At 43.2% G+C, this 27,430-nt stretch overlaps 1 long non-coding RNA gene across 1 annotated transcript; it reads left to right on the plus strand.

The window, feature by feature from the left end:
• The first annotated feature begins 351 nt into the window (after window positions 1-351).
• LOC146808881 (uncharacterized) lies at window positions 352-26,938 on the plus strand. The gene is made up of 3 exons (XR_014965499.1): window positions 352-456; window positions 25,083-25,206; window positions 25,585-26,938. It is a non-coding gene; the product is annotated as an uncharacterized LOC146808881 (long non-coding RNA).
• Window positions 26,939-27,430: the final 492 nt, after the last annotated feature.

Consider the following 27,430-nt stretch of genomic DNA (forward strand, 5'->3'; position numbering starts at 1 on the left):
ATATTTACTTTCTAGTGCAAAACTGCAGGCTACACAGTTTCCACATTTGTAGTGTCCTGTCAATGGGGGAATGGACCAAAGGTACAGAAAACTATCAAAAAACACTGGCCCACATTGACTACATTGCACTCATGTAAAGAATTACCAATGTTCTCTTTCAAAAAAGGCAGGAATATTAAAGATCATTTAGTGCATTCAGACACTAGTCTCATCCAGGCCAAGGGTACCATTCATGAACTTTGGTCCCTGTGATTACGAGCTAAAGAGAGCTCTAAACGATAAATAATACACTTTCAAGCAACTTTGGACAGCATTAGTTTAACTGTGGCTGTCACACTGTTATTCTTTCAGTTTGTCCCGATACTGCAGCTAATAAGCTATATACCATCCGACTCCATCAGAGGGGTTCTCCGTTTAACCCAACAATGCTCCTTGCATCCATGGAAGCTTGAAAAAGTGAGTTCTACCATTTACACTCATATATTTTAATAATTTTTGTAATTTTAATCATGTTAAAATCAGGGACAATATTGAATCAACCCTTTATATTACAGGTTCAGCTATTACGCTGTCCTGATCGTTGATCCCTTTCCAACAATATGCAATGACCAAGAATCTACATGAAATAGATGCCTTGTGTTGTACTGGTAAGCTTGAGTACACACATTATTTTTATCCCCAATCGCCATCACCACGCATTTCATTTCCACAACGTAATTCTTCCCCTCATTCAGTCCCAAGAATCGCTGTCCTGAAGAGACCCCGTATCAAGAGAGGGTCGAATCGCCGTCGACTAAATAGAAGAGAGAGCCTAAAATAATTCACTGTCTATTGTATATAGCTCTCCTTCTAATATTCTCCCAATAACCAATTCCTCACTCGTTACCTTTTTTTACTTATGATTCACTAAGTTTGGTTATGGTCACTCCACTGGGACTCACAAATCACTCACAATGTATTTATATGCATAATTTTCTCATGTTTAATATACAATGAAATGCTTTGGTGGTACTATTGAAAAAGTTAAATAAATGTCACTTACTTCGGCTGAAGTAAGTAATAGTTGACCAACTGGTGTGATGGGCTCTTTTTAGATACAATTTAAGGTAAACTGTACCGTGACCAAATCTAAAGGTCATATTAGATATTACTAGTTTGACTAAGATCAAATCTAAGCAAAGAATTATATCTTGCATATTTGAAAGTGATTGAATGAGTTCCTTGTGAACACTTGTTGCTTTAGCATTAGTGCTTACCCAGTTCACAAGGACATATGGGTTGATCTTGCTCTTTGAAATATCAGTTGGTTACTAGAGCATGGATTACTCTCTTAGGCTGGCTAATCTTCACTGTCATATTGCACATATTCTATCACATTTTTGAATTACGAAATGTTTTTCTTTTTTTCCTGATTCATTATAATCTCTCATTGATATGTACAATGTCTACCTATTTTTTATGTGTTTTGTGCTGAAAGTGACCTGGGCAATATAATGCTGTTTTTTAAATTCTACACTATACTTCAGTGGTCAATTATAATTATTTCTTTTACGGCGTTTTATATGGTGCGAGCTTGACCCTAAGGTATCGAGTATCAGAGCGCTTTACATGAGCACCAGTTGCATTACATGAGGACACATTCATTAGGTCTCGTCTACGCAGCGCGCATGCGCTGCAAAGGAGGGGACCTCTTGGAATCGATCAGCTTTTTAGGCGTAAAATGTGCACGCTTTGCATTGCTTTCTATTGCAACGCGTGCACGTTTGGCATTTCCCTTGCGGGAGCGAGCAGAGGCTCCATGTGCTAGCAATTATCGCACTCGCTCCCGCAAGTTAAACACTGTGTGCCCCTGCTCTCGGCCGCACTCCCCCCCACCCCTCCCACTTGTTTTTTTTGTAACCTATTTGAGTGAAACAAGTAGGTCTCTCAGTCAGTGAAACTTCTTGTTGTCTGCAATTTACTGTGCTTTTTGAGCTATTTTGTTTGTGGTTAGGGCGTTTTCTGGGATTTTCCATATCAATTAAGAGCCGGCTTCTGGTGGCTTATGACATACTTCACTGGTTTCCCAGCGATATTGTTTTTTACGCTTTACTGTGTATGGTTATACAGGCGCACATAGGAATCACCGTCGTGAATTTGTTACACATCTTCTAGATTTCCTAAAGTTGAAATGTTACAGATTGTAAACCTACCAAAAGAAATTAAATATGTATTTTCCTTCCATAAAAAGTGCATGCTTTGAATTTTTTTTAATTAGAGTAATTTGAAGGACGTCCAGCCTAAAATGCGAAGCGCTGTGCGCAAAACAGCCTCAAAAATTGCTTGCTGTATCGGAAGCAGTACTCGCTACATACAATCTGTCTATGATTATCTAAATGAAAGTTTTACTCACCACGTGCAGATTACTTTTAAAATGGTCAAAATTATTTGCGAAATAAATCCAAGTTTCTGTGAGTTTTTACCTTAAGATACTGCAAGTGCGGCCTCGGTGGCTATTTCCACGCGTGCGGCTGCTGGGGTGAGTCATTAGCCATTGCCTCGTGACGTCCACGCCCAACGGAAGCTGCAGGCAGTCTGGGGCTCACGCGGCCAAGGCCCTCGAGCAAGCACTGCATATGCAAGCCCCTCCTTGCTGGAGGTGAAAGGCCAGCACGCAGGGAATCCGCGCTGCTTCCTTGAAGAGAAGGCAGTACTCGGTGGGACGTGGTGTGTACGCTTGGGCGCCATGGGGCCACCGAGAGCCATCTCCATGCACCCCATCCATAGCAGGGGGACTGCAACTCACTAGAGGGATTAAAAAGAAATGTCCGTTCACAAGAGCTCTAAATTTAGTCACATGTTGTTCTGTGCCTGGTGCGAGTTGCACACTGATGACGTTATAGCTCTTATTGGTCTATATTTAAAATAGAATTACAAAACTACAGGAATCAGGTTGCCCCCCTCAAAAAAACGTGCCGTAGTGAGCTCATTTGCACCTGGTACAAAAGATTTTCTGTAGAGCATTATTTGGGGCCAGGATTATTACATTGCAATGCTAAACGTTACCTGATAAGTAATTTAAAAACTACACTATGATGGCGGCATGGGGTGGCACTTTGCCACCACTTTGCATGAGAACGCTAACTACGCATGGCCGTCTTTTCCTCATTTATTTTGACTCCATAATATAAGAACGATGGCCGGGAATTTTACTTAAGGCGCCATTTTATTCCCCGATTACTCAACTGATGGAAAGACGCCGCTACCGTCCCACATCCCAGAGGTCACAGGTTTTCCTTGTGTTGACTGGGATGTCAGGCAGCGCTTTAAAGCCCTTTGGTGCCTGAGGGGGTGTGAGCCGTAGGTGTCAGTTAGATTACCCTCTCATGTGCCTGACAGCACTTCCTGGCCCTCCATGAGGAGGGCCTGTTGCCGCCCTGCACGGAGGAGGGAGGTGGGGGGATAGCCTCTCCTTCTATAGTCAGCAAAGCCTGCCTTGTCAAAGGTGGGGCTGAGGGGGGAATTCACTGCAGACACTTTCACAGGCTCTGGGAATGGCCAAGGAGCGGTGACTGAGAGCAGGTACAACAGACATTCCCTCCAGTTAACAAGCATTGGCATAGCCAATAGGTCTCGCCTTTGGGACCTTATAAGTGTTAAGCCATGCAACAGTTGATGTTGCACCAAGGATATTGTGCTGCATAATTAAATACTTTTAAGGTCCCAAAGGCGAAACCTATTGGCTATGCCAATGCTTGTTTTAGTTAGGCAGGGGAGATTAAGGGATTTGCCCAGAATCACAGGATGTTGAGTGTCCTTGCCAATACTCGAACCCGGTTCCCCAGATTTGAGGTCCACCGCCATAGCATTAGACCAACTCCTCTCCCCTATTCTCATCACTGTAATTATTGCACTCTCCTTCAGAGGTGTCTTGTGCTATTGCACTTGTTCTATTAATATCCGAATTGGAAAAGTGTCAAAGTGCAACATTGGTTTCTTTACTGAGCTGTGCACGCTATGTCACATACATTAAGCGTCTGACTCCTAATGTCACATCATTCATTATTGCACTGCTTCCTCTAAAATACCTGAAGTGACATGTGCTCCAAGGTGTCTAAGGCACTTATTACTCTAATTAAAGTGACGCGTGCATTACTTCTTCACTTCTTCATGTGCCCTTATTGCACAAACCTCTCAAAATGTCCCTTACTATTACATGTATGCTAATAAAGTGACTTGTGCTACTCTACACTAAGGGATATACTAAAGTGCTTAGTGTCTTTCGTTGCATTGATCGTCCTGTGTGACCCTGCCTTCCATTTATTCTATTTATATTTCTAATCTTAACAAATAATTGGAACTAAGATGGACCTCTTTCCAATGTCTGTCATTGTCATGCTAAATTCTCCCAAATATCTCGTTCACCTATCCAAGCTCTATATTTGTTTAAACATCCTATCATAGGGTACATTTTTTTCTTTCTTTTCTTTAAAAAGTGCCATTATCTACCACAAATGTAGAGTCCTTTCAGCTACTAGTGCATTAAATTTTGGTGTTGAACACATCACAATCTGCACGTTATTCATGTGTGTGTGTTTGTGTGATATATATATAGATAGACTGATGAACGGGGAGACAGATAGATAGATAGATAGATAGATAGATAGATAGATAGATAGATAGATAGATAGATAGATAGATAGATAGATAGATAGATAGATAGATAGATAGATAGATAGACAGACAGACAGACAGACAGACAGACAGACAGACAGACAGACAGACAGACAGACAGACAGACAGACAGATAGACAGATAGACAGATAGACAGATAGACAGATAGACAGATAGATAGATAGATAGATAGATAGATAGATAGATAGATAGATAGATAGATAGATAGATAGTTAGATAGATAGATAGATAGATAGATAGATGTTTTGCTCTTACTTGCAAAACCTAAAGTGTGGGAAAAAACCTGTTTGATCACATATATACATACATGTAATCCGCATCTATACATATATACATACATATATATTTATGTATGTATAGATGTGCATTTACCTCCATGGCATGTCAGTTTTTGATATTCTTGGTATGATATCCGTATACCAATATATTTCTCTGGCTAATATAATTAGGGGTGGGCAGAATTTGCGAAATTGACTTTCGCAATTTATCGCGAAAATGCTAAAAAATCTCTGCAAACACGCCGGAAATATCGCGAAGACGCGAAAGTTTTTTTCCCGCCTGTTCGCGGTATTTTTTGCGTGATCGCCGGACGCCAACTTACCCATGCGGTTGCTCACGGGCATGGCCATCTTGTTTTCACTTGTCCTGCCCTCTCGCGATGCTTACTTCCTTTTCCAGGTCGCGCAATGCATGTTCGCGCCCGTTCGGTTCGCGGTCCATATATTTCCTGTTCGCGACCGCTTTTACTTGATCGCGTTGCTTTTTGCAGAAGCTGCAAGGTAACGTCACATGTGCAAAAATAAAAGACACAAAGGCAAAATGGTAGCATGGCTAGGGGTAATTAAGCAAAGGCTACAATGATCATATATAACTATTAGTGTCTACTCTACTACTACCTGATTTGTACTAGTGATGTATGTTAGTATTAACTCATTTTTCAACCTTGCTACTGATCAATAGGGGGAGGTGTATATGACGACTAATAAATGTGTAATGTTTTCTAGGCGCACTACCGACCACCATTGCCGGGGCCAGCGAAGGCGACGCGGAGGGCGAGGATGCGGCAGTTGCTGCAGATAGCAACGGAGCGGTAGGGGGAGTGGCAGCACCAGTGGCGGGCGGTGGTAAGTTAAATTCATAATCCTTATTTATTGTTGAACTTGACAGTACACTCACTGCAAGGGTGTACTGTATGTATATATATACTGTACAGTTGCTACTTAGGGCCTCATTAGGATGGCGGGCGTATTACCCCCGCCGGGCTGGCGGTATTCACTGCCGACACCACAGGGGCAAACCTCCCGCCATCCCTGTAGAAAATATTCAGAACCCCACATGTCGACCAGTCGGAAAAGGGTTCAATATGGCGGTGGTGTCTCTCTGAACACACCGCCAGCCATATAATCTGCATTTTGGAATGCCTTTGCGTGGCGGCATTGCCGTCCTCCACGGAAAGGCATGCAGACATTGCAGAGTATGCTTGGGGCCCCCCATGAAGGGTACTACCTACCTATGCTATGGTACCCCCCTGCCTTTCAAAGCAAAACGTGACAGGCTCCGTGCGGGGCCCGTCATGATGTGCTTGGAAAAGCAGCACAACATGTATTTTTAGCATTGCTTTCGGCAACGCCAACCAGAATGTAAAAAAAACAGGATGCGCCCGCCACTGTGCCGGGCGCATCATCCTAATTAATTGTCCCCACGGGACCCCCACCCTTATTAGCCTGCCATCCGATGTCGTAAGTAAGTATGAGTTGTTGGGGACGTTTGAAGAGTGAACTAGAAGACTAGAATTCCCTTTAATTGGCATAGGAGCGGGAGTATTGAGTAACCAATGGCCTCATCTATCTGATTTCAACTCCGCTTTGAAAGTTTTATGGAGAAGAGCACCTGGTGCACTCATTGTTCAACTAAAAAGTGAAAGACGGGTGGAAGGAAGAAGGACGGGTGAGATTTAAAATGTTATGTACTACTGTGCTTTATAGACAGTGCTACTCTACCATGCCACTATGTGTATAAATAATTAACTTGTCTTACTGTTTTTCTAAGAGTATATTTTACAATTGTCTTGTTTTTTCTTTTTGATACACAGCTACTCCGAAACTAAATCGTAAGGAGTTGCCCGCCAAGGCACGGCGCCGGAAGCTGGAGGCAATCCAGCGGGAATACCAGCGGCTGGTGGTCTTAGCCGAGGAGGAGACTGCGGCAGCAATTCTTCAAGCCTCCTCCAGTGCCCCGGGCCCCAGCCACCTCCCTCCAGCGGTACGGCGCCACCGTCTGGTGGCTGCCCGCCGCCACCGTAGTGCCATCTCCGGTGCCCCCCCCACTGTAGCTGCAATTGCCACGCCCTCAGACGCCGCGTCGCCCGGTTAGAGGCCCAGATGCGTGTCCTCCTTGAGTCCCGCCCCACACCTTAGTCCCGGTCATCTTGTTCTGCCCCTGTGTTTGATTTAAATAATTGGCTGACTGTATAAGACACAAACAGATAGATGCGACACACCTCACTCATTGACTTGTCCTTCTAGTACTTTCAGTCTGTCCTCTAGTCTATGCATTCTTTATCTGGACTAGTGTGTGAAAATGAAATCATTGACAACATGTCCATTATTAATTCTGCTTCCCCCAAACTTCTCTCTTACCGGTGCTTGATGTTTATGTCCAACTGTGGCACAGCAATGGCTGCATGGTGAAGATGGTTTCCTTTTTCATACATGCCATGATTGGGGTGGTGGTGGTGGTAGTATAGTAGTAGTAGTAGAAACTAGCAGGGCGGAAGCATTTGCAAAAAAGGAAAAGGAGACAGTCAATCGCCTTTGAGAGACTGTTAGAGGAGTAGTAGAATGAAGTACAGTACAGAACTTACCGAGCAACAATAATATGCTCAAATTTTTGACAACAAAACATAATGGTGGTTGGGAAAGCCTACTAGACAGAGTTACAAACTATAGTTGTGTCGAGTCACTTGACTAGGCCACCAGACTAACAGTTAGTGCTGTATATGAGGAATGACAACAAACAAATCCAATCAATGGCGGCAATTCATGCTGAGGTATATGTTCCTTTGTTAAATAAAATAACCTCTGAAATATCCTACTCATGGGTGGGCAACTGGGCAAGCAGAAGAAGATCATCACTCTGCCTTGTAATTGAAGTAGTGTTGCTTTCGCCACATCCGCACCAGCAAGTGTGTGATTAAGTATTGGTGTACATTTAATTTAGTCAAACCTCGACTTTAAGTCACACAGCCCGGGGGAAGAGGGTTAGGGTTTGTTGAATGGATGGGAAGGGGGTTTTTGGGAAAGGTTTGACATAGAAAAACAGTATGCATGGACAAACAAACGACAATCATTGAAGACTACCATATCCATATGTTAAGGGAGAAAAAGGAAATGCATGCATGATGATGAGAGACCCGGATTACATACACTTCTAGTTCTTGTTCTGTTGTTCCTGCCTTAATACTTTTACAGATAGCAAATATAAATTTTAAATATTGGTAGGGAAGAATCGTAAACACAGAGCAAACCTAATGATGATAATAACAACTCTAAGAACACACTGTTTTAAAGATTGTATACAAAATATTAATCAAATTATTTAAAAGAAGATTAAGGTGGATACTGTTACTGTGTTATCCTGGTAAAAAATGTGGACTGGATTTGCATCTCGGCATTCCTCTTGCTCCTCTCGTCCATCAATCTTGGGTGTGTCGCCTCGCCACTCGCCACTGCCCGGCTGGAAACAAGAATGACGATTTATCGTTAAGGTAAGTGTGCATTGTAATGTTTTCCAAAGTATAGGGCAAGGCCCGGCCTGTAATTGTAGATGGGAAAACCAAAGGGGATATTGAGAAACAAAGTTAAAACAAATGCAGAAGTTATGGTGTAGTGCAACAAGAACACTTTCCGAGGTGGCATGTATGGATCATCTCTACTCTAGTCTGTTTCCAGCATTGACCTTCAACAATAACAGGAGAGAGCAGGCCCACAGTGCTTAGCAGTAGCACATCCTACGTTAAGACTTTAGAGTACTTTTTTTTTTTTTAAAGTGTTGGGCAAAGGCAAAGCACATTATCCATTCCAAACATAGCATTTTACAGTTTAAGTTAGTAAATCAATGCACCGCAGTCATCGCACCGCTACACTCTATTCTACTTCTACACAGACATTTGGGTCTGCTGTGGTTGTTGTTGACGTGTTTACCTTTAGGCTTTTAAGTTTTATGGCACTCATGAAATGTCCTCCTGACTTCATCATCATCTCCGATACTTTTACTGACTGACTGTGAAGATCGGCCTGCAGTATAAGTAACATTTTTATTACACAACAAGAGTAGAAATATTACTGACTTGAGTCATTCTTTAGTGTGTACAGAAAGATAGATTACTAGTACACTTTGACTTCACTTTATATACAACAAACAAAAAACGAAAACACAAAAACCAATCGCTCAGAGTCAGGTGTCCAATGCATGCCATTAATTGTCATTACCTGTTCCTTCTCATCTTAAGTTAACGGGCTGTCTATTTCGCCATCATCATGATGGATGGTGCTGTTGTGTCAATCATACTCATTGCGCAGATTGAGTGAGTCCCCTTCCTGTATTGAATTAAAAGCAATGTATCACCTAGCTGTAGGAGAAGTACAAATTTAACATTTGCAAGAAGGGGAAAATTGAATTTATCTTGAGTTAAGTTTAGTGTGTTCTGTAGAAAGTTGATTAGTGGCAGTGCACAATTACATAAATTCATGCACAACAAACACAACAAAATCTAAATCATTCAGTCTGCGACTCTGCGTCCAATGCATGGCATCAATCATTACCTGTTCCATCTTATTTTCAGTTAATGGCCAGTCTCTCTCGGCTCTGAAAGGAGGATAGCTATAGTAGTCATCTGATTCATGCTCCACTTCTTTTGGAAGGACTAGGAAAGTTTGAATTTGTTGTTGTATTATTTACTATCAACCAATCATCATTCATGAGGGAAATGGAATTGAGCAGGAGATTCAGTATGATGGAGCGGAGAAGCTGGATTCGGAGGACTGTACTGTCTAATTGCAGACACCTAAACTTGTATATTAAATTAGAAGAGTAGAAGACGGTGGTAATGGATTTGTTGTGATTCACAAGTTTGTAACCGGAACGACAGACACACAAACAAAGGGGGAAAAAGGGAGGAAGACAGTAAGTGCAAGCCTAATTGTCAGGGAAGTATAGCTCATCCTCAAACTCTGGGGGTTCAGCCAGTAGTAGGTAATCATGTGACACAATACTTCCATCACCTGAGCCGCTGTCCTCATCTTCCTCCATTGCTTCATGTATTGTGTAATTCGGTGGTATGAAGTGCTGATTCATTTTGATCATTGTTAACCTCTCCACGTTTTTTGGCGATAGACTGGTCCTTCTCAATGTTACAATGGAACCAGCAGCACAGAAAACACGTTCGGAAGAGACACTTGCGACAGGGCAAGCCAGATAGCTTATCGCCAGCCTGCTGAGCTGTGGCCATTCAGACCTTTTCCTATACCAATACTGCAATGGGTTTTGATCAATGTACACCTCTGTTGGGTCGTCCAGATAGGCCTGGACCATCCGCTCAATTTTCAGGGTTGCTGCTGGTAAGGTTTCGGGTTCTTTTCTCTGTGCATCAGCACTGTGCTTATTAATGCCTAACTTTACATACCAATCGTGTAATGATTGTACTCCGCCAACTGATCCAGTTATTGTTGCTGTGGTTGATAGTGATGGTGAGTCTTGTGATCCAAAACGCACTAGCCTCAGCTGACAAAGTTGCACTTGATCCTGCATGGCCTGCTACAGTACTTCTTGTGGGTTGATCTCGCGGGCTTTTGATTAGCAGCCGTTCGTTTTGCAACTTACTGGCCGCTTCAGCTATGCAAGTTTTGTAGCGGGCAACATTAATCTCGGAAAAAGCAAAGAATGTCTTCAGTCCAAATTTTGCACGTGGATCCAGAATTGTAGCACAAATGTAATGTTCTTGTGACAAAATTTTATTTTGTATCCTTACATTTTCAGCTAAGCGAGGGGATAAGCTCTCCACCAAGTCATGAGCTTCCCTTTTGTCCTCTACACCTTTGTATGATTCAGACCCATTATTCAGCTGATGCTCTAGCATTTGCAATAATGGGATAGCTTGGCCCATTGTACAGTCCTCCTTGCTGACTTCACGTGTAAAGACCTCAAAAGGACAAAGCATCTCAGTCAGGCATTTAATTAGGCTCCATTGCTCCAGCTCAAGGTTCATGCCTTTAACAGTAGCATCCCCTTTTCTTTTCCAGACATATTCATGGAGTGACCTCAACTGCTCATACAGACGATAAAGCATGTAATACGTTGAGTTCCAGTGTGTTGCCACCTCCTGGATGAGTGCCTTGACTGGCATTCTATGTTCACGTTGGATGATCCTCAGCTGCTTCCGAGCTTTAAAAGAATGGCTGAAATAGATGCATATTCTTTGGCAGATGGCCAGTAAATTGCTGACTATGGGTTCTTTTTTCAGAAAGTCTTAAACTATATTGTTTATGCAGTGCGCCAAACACGGAACCCTGAAATAGGAACCAAGTGCCATGGCCTTGAGTACATTACTGCCATTGTCTGTGGCAACAAAACCAATACCAAGCCCTCTTGGCCACAGCCATTCAAAAACCTTGCTGCGAAACTCGTGTAAAATGTTTTCAGCCGTATGAGATTTCTCCATGGCGAACATGGCTACAGTTGCATGTTTCCCAGTACCTTCAAAAATCGCAGCTGTGTCAACAGCACCTCGTGCAGATAGCTTATCTCTAACCCCCACAAAAGAGATCCAGTGTGCAGTGATGCACATGTAATCTGTGGCTTGGCAACTGGTCCACATGTCTGTTGTCAGGTGGATATTGTGAACAGCACTCTGCTGCGAAGCTTGTCCTACCAATTCCAGCACATCATGATGTAGTGCCAGAACAGCAAGTCTTGCGAAATATGATCGGCTGGGAACCTTCCGTTTAGGGCAGATGTCAGACACAAATTCAAGGAAACCCACCCCTTCCACAAATGAAAAAGGAAGAAGTTCCAGCGCTAACATTTTAGCCAGCTTCGCCTTGTACAACCGTGCCGTTGGGTGGTTGCGTTAGAACTGCCCCTCCAACCTAAACATGCTCTCAATGGTAGGCTGGATTATTTTCCTTTGTGGTGCTGTTTTCATTAACCCACTTAGGCTCAACGACACAGATTGTCTCATTGTGGTACTCGGTCGCCTTGGTGTCTCAGCCTGACTCAGAGTATGGCTCTTACTGCGGTGCCACTCTGATGTTACTGAGGAGGATGTGGGCGATACCACTGCACTACTGGGGACAGGGCTAGAAATGCCTCCCTCTTCTTCACCTTCCACCGCAATAATATCGCTCCCTGATTCTTCCTGACCAACTTCAATGGGTTGAGTTTTTCTACTTTCTTTTAACTGAAGTAGGTGATTCTCCCACACGATAGTGTGGTGTATTTTGAGATGACTTGCTTGTCCTCCGGTACCATAGTTTGTACCAAGCTTACCACGCCGAACACCTTGACGACAAATTGAGCATATAGCAACGTTCTCCTCCTTGGTGCTAACAGAAAAAAAGTCCCAAACTGGGGAGGAGAACTTTCTGGCACTGCTGGATGTGCCACTTTCAATACCAGATGAACTGGAGGGTGTGCTTGAAATGTGACCCTGTGCACCTAGACTGTGACTTTTACTACCACTACCTACTGAGATGGTTGAGCTGGATGTAGGTCCCTGCCGGGCCTTGGAAAATATGGCAGCTGGAGGTAGTGGTGGTGTAAGCTGTGTTGGTGATATCCGTGCTACATCCCGCTCAGTAGCAGCCTTTCTGGATAGGGTGAGAATGTTGGTCTTCAATCCCTTTGGAGCGGGAGTAATGTGCGTGATGACTGGCTCGTCTTCATCAACATCGTCATCACCCCCCTCTTCTACATCTACCTCCATAACTCTAAGTTCTTCTGGGACCTTCCTTTTCAGAAGCATTGTCTTGTGGCGTATATCACTCTCAGACTGAGCTGGTGGGACCCAAGTGGCATCACGATCATCAGAAGCGGGGCTTGAAGAAGATGATGATGGACTAAGCCTCCTTTTCCTTGCTGGTGGTCTGGAAGACAACAGATCTTCTGAAACAGTGGTTTGACTTTGCTCCACTTTGTCTGCAGGAAGCTCGATTTGCTGAAATGCCCCTACGTCAGGAGCAACAACTGCTATGGTGGGCTGTTGCGGCTGCTGCTGTTCTTGTTGCGGCTGCTGCTGTTCTTGTTGCGGCTGCTGCTGTTCTTGTTGCGGCTGCACACTTATCTGCTGAGTTTGCGCCTGCGTTGAACTTGATTGTGTACTACTTTGTGGTAATGACATTTCTTCAACATCGCTGCTCGTTAGTAGACTGGCTACCTCTGCGACACTAAAGCCCTTGGGCCTAGGTTGGTGTGGTTGGACCGCTGTGCTGCTCCCAGCTTGGTTCCCAGACAACGCTGCTGCAGGCGTAACTTTTTGGGTGCCAAAAAAAAACATTGGCCGGCACACCACCAGTCATGGTTAATGGCACTTCCTTTTTCTGTTCCTTCTTCTCACCAGCAACTTTCTTGGTACTGGACCTGGTAACTTTCTTTGGGGCCATCTTCTTCAGATGTCAGGCAGGATGCAGATGCACAACAAGTTCTGGTCACACGTGGACGTGATGCGCAGCAGGACTTCTGTCTGGCTGGCAGTACAACGGGTAGCCGTGTGAGGCTGATGACTCCTCCTCCTCTGTCCTTTGTGCACCTAAAACCAAATAAGCCAGGAGAAGAACATCAGTGAAATGTTGCATTTGTTGTTCTGATTCAGTTACTTAGTACTGTACTAGTGCAAACAAAAAATATAGTCTAGCCATTTATGACTTTTTTTTAACAAGGGCTATGTTATACTACTGTGTACAGTCACACACTACACTCTCAGGAAGGATAGGAAAGTTAATAATAACCACCAAAATAAAAATGTAATGGAAGTGGGGTGGACCCAATTTGCCATTAAATTGTTTGAGCATCTTGGCATCCATGGAGCTGCTGCTGGCAAAGGGGGTGGATGGATGGAAGCAGTAAGCCAAATAGCCAATAGGAAAATCATGCAGGCCTATGGCAAAAGCAGGACAATAATAACTCCCAGTCCAAACACAAAATAAGGCCACCAGCCACATGGGCACTCACAAAACACAAACAAGCAGGGGGCCTGGGAAACACCAGGAGCTGACAAAAGGCCTATAAAAGCCAGGTAAAGGCTGGATGCTAAAGCACACTGCTCTGCCTTTTTAATCCAACAAAATGGAAATACGAACATTCACAGGCCCCAAAAAGGTCTGCAGGGTGCATGCATTGCACACCAACGCACCAGACAAATACAACAAAAGCATGTCTTTAAGACAACCAACATCAGAAAGGCCACCCCAAAAACACACACTTCCCCAACTCAATCCAATGCCATCCATGCCCTAAATGATGTCTAAATTCAACAGACCACACAGAAAACACTTGAATAATAAAGCTGTGGCTACCTGCTCTGATCCTAGTGGATGAAAAAGCAGGCCTGTTGGCAGACAAGGCCAGGCAAGCTTGCAGGCCTGGGCTTCAAAATGGCCACCAGCCACATGGCAAGGCCCAACAACATCAGAAAGGCCACCCCAAAAAAAAACACTTCCCCAACTCAATCCAATGCCATCCATGCCCTAAATGATGTCTAAATTCAACAGACCACACAGAAAACACTTGATTAATAAAGCTGTGGCTACCTGCTCTGGTCCTAGTGGATGAAAAAGCAGGCCTGTTGGCAGACAAGGCCAGGCAAGCTTGCGGGCTTAGGCTTCAAAATGGCCACCAGCCACATGGCCAGGCCCAACAACATCAGAAAACCACCCCAACTCAATCCAATGCCATCCATGCCCTTAAATGATGCTTGAAAATGAAATGCATTAAAAAAACACTAAAGGAACAGTTGCTTCATCATGCACACACACACACCCATTAGGCCATGCCCATGACTAGCTCGGGCCTACTACTGACTACCCACAACATTTAAAAAAAAAGGAATAATGATAGTTACCAAAAATAAATTGTAGTTACAAGAACTGCAATGCCCCCAATCAAACAGACACAACAACCACTTACTTGTGAAATATCCAAATCAAAAAATCCTCAAATCCAATTGCAATGATGCAGCAGACAAAAAGAGTGATCTTTCCAGCTCAAAATCCAAAGGCATAATGAGCAGGAGATAGACAAAGCACTGGGAGGAGCCTGCTGGACAGGAACAGGAAGTTGGAGATTCTGTGTCACTTCCTCCCTCTCCCCACCTTTTTAAAAAAGGGCTCCTTGCACAAAAAAGGACAGCCAAATGTCAATCTGAGGAGTTGTTTTCATCCAAAATCATCATTTGCAGAAGGTTTCATGCTGCTAGAGCTGATAGTCTTCTCCAAATTGAAAATTTTACATGTTCGAGTTCTCGAGCTTCACATTACTTCCGCCGGATGTCGATGGCGTGTCGAAAATGACTTGATCGCGTTCTCTCGCTCCCTGTCGCGTTGGATATGACGTGTTCGGGGTCTCTTTCTCCTTTTCGCGTTCGATTAGACGTGCCCTCATCCTCACTCTTTCGCTCGCGGTGGAGAACGACGTGTTTGAGATCTCAATCTTCTCATACTCTCGCGGTGCATGATCGTGAGAAGAAAGGCGTGATCGCACGACAAATGACGTGTTCGCACGACAAATGACGTTAATGCGGGCGCGAACTGTCGTGAGACAGCGCAAAATGTATCAACATCCAACATCTCGTGGAGAACGCGACCGGGTCGGGAATGCTTGTCAGCGAACAAGGGGATTCAGGTAAGGCGATCGCGCGCACGCGAGATTGTATTTTTTTACAGCGCGAGCAAGAAACAAATTATCGCTAAGCTGCGAAATGCGGAAATTTTGACATTTTCGCGCTTTCCGCGGAACGCGAAAATGCCAAATTATCGCAATTTCCACGAACGGAATGTAATTATGGCCCAGGCCTAAATATAATATCATAACTCCGCAGGAAGTGCGGCTTTGATGTGATGCGGGGTGGGTCACACGGTGCAAGGGTAATCAAACAACTTGGTAAAATGTTGAATTCTAGTGGCAACATACCGACTTTCTGATTTGCATACAGGGTGATGTGCAGCTCACACACCTTGGCAAGGAAGCATGAGAAGGTACATTTTTTCCCAATGAGGGGGTGGCCCTTTTAAAAAATAAAAAAAAGCGCGTCACTTGTATAAGACTCCAGTCTGAGACTATGCTGTTGGCAGGTGTGATACGTCTCAGGTCTGGTTCTCAGGGCCCCGTGCCTGAAGCTACTCAGGGGTAGTTTTGGGTTGGCAGAGGGAATGAGTTGTTGATACATACATCCTGGAGCATGACCTCATATGAGCTTGGTGGCCATAATAAGATCATGAGAAAAATCATATTTCTGAACAAAATCGATGTTAGGTGCAGCAGCACATTAAAGACACAAATTCACCCTGAGTTCAAAGTCAGCAGGAGGGCGGATCACATAGAGGTGCAAAAGCCCTTCGTGCAGAGACATATGTGCTAATAAGACTTCACATGAGATCAAAGATTGTTGGAAAATATGTGAAAAGCCCAGGTACCTCTGAAAACCCAGGTACACTTGCACAAAAAACACTCCTGAGGGAAGTGGAAAAGCTGACAGTAACTGACCGAGCCCCAGCATCACTTTTCCTACACCCTCAGCAGCGCTTTTCAGCTTCTCTGCTCCTGCGCGGTGTTTCCGAGAATCCTTCCTCAAAGCCGCCGAAAGCAAACGCGAGCCCAGAGAGCAGGGGCTTTCTTCAGCACCTGCTGCGAAGAAAGCACAGAAAACAGGGCGTTTCTTACCGAAACTACAGGTTTAGAGGACGCTCCCGCCATTGTTCTTTCTGTTGCCAGGTTAGAATCATTTCTACAAAGGAACTTGTTCTGAAATATGGAAATAAACAATGGTAGTTAAATCTGATAGCAGCTGTGCTCGGATTTATGTGGGCGCACCCCCGTTTGTGTGAGTCCCCTTTATCCGGAACACCTGGGCGCAACACACCTGCCCTTCAATGGAACGTGCCTCGAGGTTTGAAGCCTGAGACCCGAGGCACGAGGACTGGTGCCCGCATGGCACACGAGCCATCGCTCTCCCTGGAACATGAAGGGGCCTCTCGCTCTCTCCTACGTCCTCTCTGTGGTCCTGGCTGAAGGTGAGGGTCCCGCTCTCTTTATCACCTGTGCTTTCTGCGCCCTCCTGGCTGCAGGTGGGGATCCCTCTATCACTTGTGTCCTCTCTGTCCTCCTGGCTGGATGCAATGATGTCTCTCTCTCTCTCTCTCTCTCTCTCTCTCTCTCTTTCTCTCTCTCTCTTTCTCTCTCTCTCTCTTTAGCCTATATTCACACTTAGGGTGGGCGGAATTTGCGAAGTGCCTTTCGCAAAATTTCTCGAAACGGCAAAAAATTCCGCGAACACGCGAAATTTCGAGTGCTTGTGGAGATTTTGGGCTGATTAATGCGCAACTGAATTTGACCTTCAACTCAGGCACCTGCTTTATTTATATCTGTAAGTGCTTCCTGTATAATCTCTGCTCTACTGGGAGAATGGAAGTATCCCTCTCTCTCTAGCCTGTATCATCCCTACTCTACTGGGTGAATGGGAGGATCCCTCTCTCTCTAGCCTGTATCATCTCTGCTCTACTGGGTGAATGGAAGGATCCCTCTCTCTCTAGCCTGTATCATTTCTACTCTACTGGGCGAATGAAGGATCCCTCTGGCTCTAGCCTGTATCGTCACTACTCTACTGGGTGAATGGAAAGATTCCTCTCTCTCTAGCCTGTATCATCTCCGCTCTACTGAGTGAATTGAAGGATCCCCCTCTCTCTCTAGCCTGTATCATCTCTGTTTTCCTGGTTAAGCAAAGGATCCCTCTCTCTGAAGCCTGTGTTCTCTCTGCTCTGATAACTGGATGAAAGGAAGGACTCCCCCTGCATCTGTAGCCAGTGTCCTCCCTGTGGTCATGGCTGAACAGAAGTATCCCTCTCTCTGTAGCCTCTCTACTGTCATGGCTGAAGGGAAGGACCCCTCTCTCCACAACCTGTATGCTCTCTGCTTTATGTCTGAGGGAAGGATCCCTCTCTTTGTAGCCTATATCCACACAGCTCTTATGGCTGAATGGAAAGAGCCCTTTCTCTAGCCTGTATCCTCTCTGCTGTCATGGCTGAATGGAAGGATCCCTCTCTCTCTAGCCAGTCTCATCTCTGCTCTACTGGGTGAATAGAAGGATCCTTATCTCTCTACCCTGTATCCTCTTTGATCCCTTGAATAAATGGAATGATCCCTCTCTTTGTGGGCTGTGTGCTCTCTGCTCTCATGGCTGACTGACAGGATACCTCTGTGTGTGGCCTGAAATCCCTGTGCTCTCCTGGCTGATTGGAAGGATTCTCTCTCTCTGTAGCCTTAATTCTCTATGCTCTACTGGGTGAATGGAAGGATCTGTCTCTTTAGCCTGTATCATCTCTGCTCTCCTGACTGAACTGAAGGACCCCCTGTGCATCTGTAGCCAGTGTCCTCCCTGCTGTCATGGCTTAATGGAAGGATCCCTCTCTCTGTAGCCCCTCTACTGTCATGGCTGAATGGAAGGATCACTCTCTCTATAACCTGTATTCTCTCTGCTATAAGGTTGAGGGAAGTATCGCTCTATTTGTGGTCTATAACCACACAGCTCTTATGGCTGAACGGAAGGAGCTGTCTCTCTGAAGCCTATATACTCTCTTAATGACATGGCTGAATGGAAGGAGCCCTTTCTCTAGCCTGTATCCTCTCTGCTCTCATGGCTGAATGGAAGGATCCCCCTCTGCATCTGTAGCCAGTGTCCCCCCCTGCTATCATGGGTAGAAGGAAAGGATCCCTCTGTCTGTAGCCTCTCTTCTGTCATGGATGAATGGAAGGATCCTCTCTCTATAACCTGTATCATTTCTGCTCTCCTGGGTGAATAGAAGGCTCCCTCTCTCTCTAGTCTGTATCATCTCTGCTCTACTGGGTGAATGGAAAGAACACCCTCTCTCTAGCCTGTATCATCTCCGCTCTACTGGGTAAATGGAAAGACCCCCCTCTCTCTAGCCTGTATCATCTCCGCTCTACTGAGTGAATTGAAGGATCCCCCTCTCTCTCTAGCCTGTATCATCTCTGTTTTCCTGGTTAAGCAAAGGATCCCTCTCTCTGAAGCCTGTGTTCTCTCTGCTCTGATAACTGGATGAAAGGAAGGACTCCCCCTGCATCTGTAGCCAGTGTCCTCCCTGTGGTCATGGCTGAACAGAAGTATCCCTCTCTCTGTAGCCTCTCTACTGTCATGGCTGAAGGGAAGGACCCCTCTCTCCACAACCTGTATGCTCTCTGCTTTATGTCTGAGGGAAGGATCCCTCTCTTTGTAGCCTATATCCACACAGCTCTTATGGCTGAATGGAAAGAGCCCTTTCTCTAGCCTGTATCCTCTCTGCTGTCATGGCTGAATGGAAGGATCCCTCTCTCTCTAGCCAGTCTCATCTCTGCTCTACTGGGTGAATAGAAGGATCCTTATCTCTCTACCCTGTATCCTCTTTGATCCCTTGAATAAATGGAATGATCCCTCTCTTTGTGGGCTGTGTGCTCTCTGCTCTCATGGCTGACTGACAGGATACCTCTGTGTGTGGCCTGAAATCCCTGTGCTCTCCTGGCTGATTGGAAGGATTCTCTCTCTCTGTAGCCTTAATTCTCTATGCTCTACTGGGTGAATGGAAGGATCTGTCTCTTTAGCCTGTATCATCTCTGCTCTCCTGACTGAACTGAAGGACCCCCTGTGCATCTGTAGCCAGTGTCCTCCCTGCTGTCATGGCTTAATGGAAGGATCCCTCTCTCTGTAGCCCCTCTACTGTCATGGCTGAATGGAAGGATCACTCTCTCTATAACCTGTATTCTCTCTGCTATAAGGTTGAGGGAAGTATCGCTCTATTTGTGGTCTATAACCACACAGCTCTTATGGCTGAACGGAAGGAGCTGTCTCTCTGAAGCCTATATACTCTCTTAATGACATGGCTGAATGGAAGGAGCCCTTTCTCTAGCCTGTATCCTCTCTGCTCTCATGGCTGAATGGAAGGATCCCCCTCTGCATCTGTAGCCAGTGTCCCCCCCTGCTATCATGGGTAGAAGGAAAGGATCCCTCTGTCTGTAGCCTCTCTTCTGTCATGGATGAATGGAAGGATCCTCTCTCTATAACCTGTATCATTTCTGCTCTCCTGGGTGAATAGAAGGCTCCCTCTCTCTCTAGTCTGTATCATCTCTGCTCTACTGGGTGAATGGAAAGAACACCCTCTCTCTAGCCTGTATCATCTCCGCTCTACTGGGTAAATGGAAAGACCCCCCTCTCTCTAGCCTGTATCATCTCTGCTCTACTGGGTGAATGGAATGATCCCTCTCTCTCTAGTCTGTATCCTCTTTTATCCCTTGGCTAAATGAAAGGATCCGTCTCTTTTTGGACTGCATACTCTCTGGTCTCTAGACTGAATGGAAAAAATCCCTCTCCCTGTAGACTGTATCGTCTCTGTTTTCGAAGTTAAACAAATGATCCTTCACTCTGAAGCCTGTGTCCTCTCTGCTCTGATAACTGGATGGAAGGATCACTCGCTCTGTAGCTCTGTACCCTCTCTGCTCTCCTCGCTGAATAGAAAGATCGCTTACTAGCAGTAAGTCCATGTAGCATTGATAAAGAGTAGAGTCCTGACAGTGAGTCCACTGAGCTTAGAAAGAGCAAGACTCAGTAAAGTAAGTTGATTTGGCTTAGTTAAAGACCAAAGTGCTAAGAGAATGTTTCTCATGTAGCCCATAAAAAGTTGAAAGTGACTTCAGTAACTAGACGGTGTTTAGACAAAGAATGCACAAGTCACTATGTTGTGACCAAGAGACTTAGGGCCTGATTTAGAGTTCAGCGGACAGGCTACTCCATCACAACTGTGATGGATAGCCCTTCCACTGTATTACAAGTGGCATTGGATATAATGCATTTGTAATACGATGGACGGGATATCCGTCACAGTTGTGATGGAGTAACCGATCCATCAAACCTCCAATCAGGCCCTTAGACAAAGAGGCAAGACCCACCAGTGAGTCCAAGCAACTTGTACAGAGGGTGAAACCGTATCTATAGTAAGGCTTAGAGGTTTAGACAAAAAGGTGCAAGATTCACTACAGTCAGTTAAAAGAAGTGAGCATGGGTCACCAATGTGAATAAAACATCCCCTCCCCCATCAGGGGTTATATTTTTCACCTTTCAAGCATTCCTCATACATACCCAAACTACACCTGCTGAACAATGGTCTTAGGGCCCTGAAACACTTTCTTTTTAAACGCAATGCATGCCATTTAGGACATACTCAGATGTTGATGATAATGGCTGAAGTGATTTTGACGCAAAATGCATTCATGCATGGGGGAGATTGGCTCCTCCAGAAACAGGGCACTGCCATGGGCTCCAGGTTTGCCCCATCTTATGCTAACCTTTTCATGGGACTGTATGAGATGGAGCATGCCTGGGGTCCTGGTGCAAGAGACTGGACTGACAGTGTGCTTTTTTACACACGTTATATAGATGACATCTTTTTGATATGGAAGGGTAGCCCTGAAGAACTCAATAGCTACTTTCTCTATCTTAATACTAACATCTGTAACATCAAACTCACCATCAGTAGTTCCAAGGAGGAGATTACTTTCCTGGATCTCAGACTATATGTCAAGGATCATAAAATCGAGAGTGATCTATATAAAAAGCCAACTGCATGTAATAGTGTGTTACATGCCACTAGCTGCCATCCTAAAAACACGATCAACGCCATCCCCTATGGTGAGATGGTACGTATTCGACGAAATTGCAGTGAAGATAGCAACTTTGAAAATAACTTAAACAGGGTCAAACGAGATTTTACAGCTAGAGGCTATGATGATGATTGCCTTAAGAAAGCTGAAAACAAAATCAGAAAATGTGACAGGATGAATACTTTGATGTACAAAAAACGCAATACTGATACAACTGTGCAAGGACAATGTGCCTTCATAACTGAATATGGGATGTACAGTAATCACATTTTTAACATACTTCGGAAAAACTGGCATCTTCTTAAATCTGATTCTCTTCTCTCTGATTTTGTCCCAAAGAAACCTAAAATTGTCTATCGAAAGGGTTCCACAATAAAAAACATCCTGTGCCCGAGCCATGTAAAGACAGTAAAACCATCTCCATCTGCATGGCTACCAGAAAAACCACAAGGCTTTTATACCTGTGGTGGATGTTCAGTCTGCAAATATGGATCTAACAAAAAGAAATCCTTTAAATACAATGGACCTAGAGAATATCAAATAATGTCATTCATTAACTGTAACACAACACATACTGTGTATGTTATTAACTGTGCATGTGGTAAAATCTATGTGGGTAGCAGCATTAGATGTCTTAAAATTCGGATCCAAGAACATATAAGAAGCATCAAGAATGGTGACACCAAAAATCCGATAGCACAACACATTATTGACATTCATCCGGGCAAAAGAGATATCACATTCCATGCAATTGACTGTATAGGTATCAATGCTAGAGGGGGTGATAGGATGCTAGAGCTTAGACAGACGGAAGCTCGTTGGATTTGTAGATTACGATGTGTGACATCAGGTTTGAATGTTAACAACGAATTCCACTATTTCTTATGAGATGTTCAGGATGGCTGTTTTTTACTTAGCTGTAGATCAGATTCCCAAACCTAGTAAAATCTAATAGGTTTTTCTGAATTACCCGATATTTTCACTGAGGTCTCTATTTGCAATATCTCGGGATTTATACATATATCGCGTAGTTTTCCTTTGGTATCACTAGTTGCATTTCTTAGTAAATAGATTTGACATATAAAGAAATTTTACTTAATTGAGTCTACACTTGACACTTAATGTTTATTTTATTTTGCTTTTTGAGACTTATCTAAAACAATAACATGGCTTTGACACGTTGGTTCTTGTTGGGACATAATGTCTCTCTCTTATCAAAATAAAACTTACACAAAAAAATTTGGGTTTGGGAATTCCAAGATGGCGCATAGACTTTTAATTGATCTTCACTATGTTAGGCCATTTCAACTTGTCCTTTCAATGACCTGACAAACTGTTTATCTCATCAACTGGTGAGACATATATAAGGATATTCTATGATAGGTGATTAAAACTCTATGGTCAATACAACTAGTTATTGCATCTTTAATGACTTAATCTCGGAATTAGCTCCAATATGTTTCTTGATACATTGTCTAGACCGTTCCAAAATGGCGGCCACTCATTACGATTGGAGCAGCATTGAACACATGATCTTAACTATATCTTGATATTACCTTTTGAGACTTATCTGAATAACAATGACATGGTTTCGATACATTGGTTCATGTTGGGACATAATGTCTCTCTCTTATCAAAATAAAACTCATTCTAAAAAATTGGGGTTTAGGAATTCTAAGATGGCACATACATTTGTCATCTATCTTCATTATACTAGTACGCTTTAACTTGTTTTTCTTTGGATCTGACGAACTGTTTATCGCATCAATTGATGAGATGTATATAAGGATATTCTTAGACAGTTGATGAGAACTGCTTTTTTAGCAACTCAATCACGGAATTAGCTCAAATATGTTTCTCGATATATTTTTTAGACTGTTCTAAAATGGCGCCCATTCATGACGATTGGAGCAACATAGAACACATGATTTTTACCATATTCTGATAATTCAGGTCTGATTGGAGTATCTAACTCTCTAAATAATATTTCCAGCCAAATCTGGTTATGTTTTTAGATAAATATGGTGAGTGTAACGTACATTAATAAAGACACAGTCGACGTATAAAAATATTTTCCGTAACTACCTACACATTTTAAATTTAATATTCTCTTTTTGAGATACACCTTACTAACAAATGTGGGTTGACACAGTGATTCACGATGGAACAGATGTCTCTCTTCTTTAAAACTCTTTTTCAGAGTTAGTTCATGGAATTCTAAGATGGCGCTTATATTCGTCATCGATTTCGAGGATAGTACGCGCTTATAATTTCCTTTCCTTTTTAAAAAAACTTGACTAATTGACTAAATTATCAATTAGTGAGGTGTATATAAGGATAACAGTTTTTTCGATCAGTACGCGAACACCTTCGTACGATGACGTTCTTTTGAAGTCGGATGCGTGCATGCACTGTGAGTACTAAAAAAATATTCTGAAACCGATCCTGGGCCTTCCCCTTCTCCCTTTTTCTCTCTTTTTTGTATGATTAATGCCAGGATATTGTTACCGTTTTCCCTGCTCAGGCTCAGAACATGATGGCCCCTATATAATTTTTAAAATACTTAGATGTTTCATTAACTTGTGGCTCTGTTTATCCACTCCAAGATGACCGATCCAATAACGCTAAACCGGCGTCATTTAGGTGGACGGGGACGACACTATTTAATTAGCATAAGGCGACTATACCTATTATACAAACCATATGATTGGAGGGCCCGTGCTTAATCTAAAATCTACAGCGCACAGATATATATTTTTTCACCTGTAGGCTTTCTAAACCTTTTAAAGATGTTTGTTCAAATAACACTTACAGGTGTTACCATGGTAGTTTCTTAATTACATCCCACATAGTTTATTCCACATTGGACATAACAGGTTTTCAAATAGAGAAGCTGCTTTCTATCCGTTTTCCTTTTGCTTTGTCTTTTTACGCTCTGAGACGCTAAGAAAAGGATTGAATATGGGTACAATGCCAATAAATGTAACTATGCATTCATTTTAACTGTACATAATAAAGCTTAGGTCACATAACTTGATAGGGATAGTATGGACTATATAGTTTAAACCACATTATTGAAATCAGCAAATAATAACATGCCTAAGATCGCTCGCTTAACAAATTTAAATATTCCTTTGTGGTGGATTTTTCTTTATGAGTAAATGTTTGTTTTTACTGTTCAGGACAGACAATCATCACTGTAAACCTTCGAGTGAATATGATACTACTGCCCATTATACTGTTCTGAATCTTCAAGCCGCAAAACATTGGTCTAAGAAAATAAGTTTAATTGCAAATAGTGCAAGGTATGTGCTCATGCTTCATGTATAATATAAAAAAATAGGAATAAAAAGTATCTAGTATTGTGTCTTAACCAAGTAATATTTAATATAACTATCTAGTCAAATGCAAATGGTATAACTTGAGTCTCTATTGTAGCAGCACTTCTTTGAGACCCACTTTTCATTTTTGAAAAATTGTTTTTTGTTGCTTAGGACAAACAATTATTACGATAAACCTTTTGATTGGACACAACTCTACTGTCCTGAATATTACTCTAATCAGCTGACCTAAACGTAGTGGCTTGAGAAAGAACGAACTTGAACATATATTGTAAAGGTATGTGTCTCGCAACATTGAACATAAGATAAGCATTGATTTGGTTACTTAAATTAAGGTACAATACACAATGTACTTGATGTATGCTTGGACAGTCGACAGATCTGCTCCCCTGTTTGTTTGTGAACAATGTAAAAATGCTTTTAAACCTCTGTATATATTTGCTCCTCCCACCGTTAATTTTATGAAACCTATTGTAGGAATTGGTTTTATTATAACCTCTTCTAATTTCGACTGTTTTTCCCCCATTTCTTATTAAAAAGTCCAAGAAAGTGTAAAATAATTGTATAAATTAGCACTTTTGTTAATTTTGACTTTGGTGTATATAAGATGTATTTCTTTTTGTAAATAGTGTTTCTTTTTGTATACATTTTGTAGCCCTGAAGAAGTCCGTCTGTGGACGAAACGCGTTGGCGGTTGCAAAAAAACGTTTTTAAAAGATTAAGAAAATCGAATAAAGGATAAAAACAAAATCATCTGATGACATCGATCTTTCTTTGAAAAACAGTCATAGCAAATATTACTGTCTATGTATTATACATGATTGATTCTTTATAAGTGTGCAGGGCTGTCTGTTTTTGTATATGATTGGGGAGACCAAGTGGATTGTCTTTGGCCTTTTCATAATTGGGACCTATGGGGATTGGGTCTCAAGCCCTCTTTGCACCTTTTCACTTGTATAAATAGGGATGTTAAGACTGGTGCAGGTATCTATGCTTTGATCCCTTTCTATATATTGTACACCTGCTGATCCTCCTGTGACCCATCAGGAGTTATAGTTTCACCTAAAAAGGAACTCCTCAGACACTGATCCCCCAAATATCACGTTTGGCAAGGAGTTGCCAGGGAGCAATAAAGAGAGCTCATTGGGGCTCATTTACATGAAATTGATGCTATGTGGTGCCGCAAGCCAGCTTGCAGCACCAGGCCATTAAGAAAGTGCAGGGATGCGTTGTATTTATGGCAATACATTGCATCCCTATCCTTTGCTTTGCGTTGGCACCTTTGAGGCGGCCTTGCACCAATACAGAAAACCTTGCACCAAGGCACAAGGGTACCTGCATTGAAATCAGGTTGTTTTTGTGCAAGAAGGAGCACCTTTCTTCACAAAAACAACAATGGTGCCTGCCCTGGGGAGCCGCATGGTTTTCAGGCATTCCCAGATTTATGCTATGTTGTAAATCTGTAAATATTTTAGAAACTATGGGTGTTGAGTAGGAACATCTACTGCATTGTCTATGGCATGCCTCTCAGATGCAGTGTGAGGCACTGTAATGACTTGTGCTGCGTTGCTTCACACCACAACTACGAGGCCATGAAAAGCCACACTGGGTGCCTTTCCATGGCCTCTAGATTTGGGTCTGCATTGTGCACCACCGGAACGTCAAACAAAGTGAAATTCTGGCGGCTCACTGGGATTATAAATAAGCCCTGTTGTGCATCTCTTGATGTGTTCAGCTCTTTAACGTTCATGTTACAAGGCAAAAAAAGTTTGTAAGGAAAGTTAAACTTGCAAGAGGAGATCCCATACTGTCACACTGTTGCCAACGCCATCTACTACCCTGCTGGTTATTTCTCACATTAAATGTATGGTGGTCAGTGTAGTGCCAGCAGGTAAGCCAGGATACCACCTTTAAGCAAGTAAGAGATGAAATGTTTGATTAGTAAAGCAAGCATATCTGAAATATTAATTGGCATTAATGACAAAATAAATAAAATGAGGAAATGTAAACATTTTTGAAAGGAGAGTGTGTTTTGAATTATTACTTGCAATGTTAGAATGAAACCTCATAAATTGGACATAATTTAAATCAATCAGTCAGGATTTGCATAGCGCAGATCCTTTATCCATGAGGGTCGCGAGGTGCTGTGGGGTCCTGCTGTAGGATTCCAGTGCCTGTTCGTATTGGTTGAACATCCAGGTCTTGAGGTCCTTCCTGAACTGTTGGAGCGACTGAGCTGCTCTGAGGTGTAGGGGAAGGGTGTTCCATGTCCTAACCACTAGGTAGAAGAAGAAGCGGCCTTCACTGTTTGCCTGATGGATCTGCTGGGTAGCTGCTTGAGAGAGGATCTGGAATGGAGTTCCCTGTTGTTGAGGTACGCAGGTCATTCGTGGTGTAGTGCTTATTGAGCATGGGTGACCAGCTTGAACTAGCGTGACTGATAGCCAATGGAGGTTCCTGAGTTAAGGGGTGATGTGCGTCTGTCTGGGGAGGTCGCGAAG

Source organism: Triturus cristatus, chromosome 7 (assembly GCF_964204655.1).
Source record: "Triturus cristatus chromosome 7, aTriCri1.1, whole genome shotgun sequence".
NCBI lineage: Eukaryota > Metazoa > Chordata > Amphibia > Caudata > Salamandridae > Triturus > Triturus cristatus.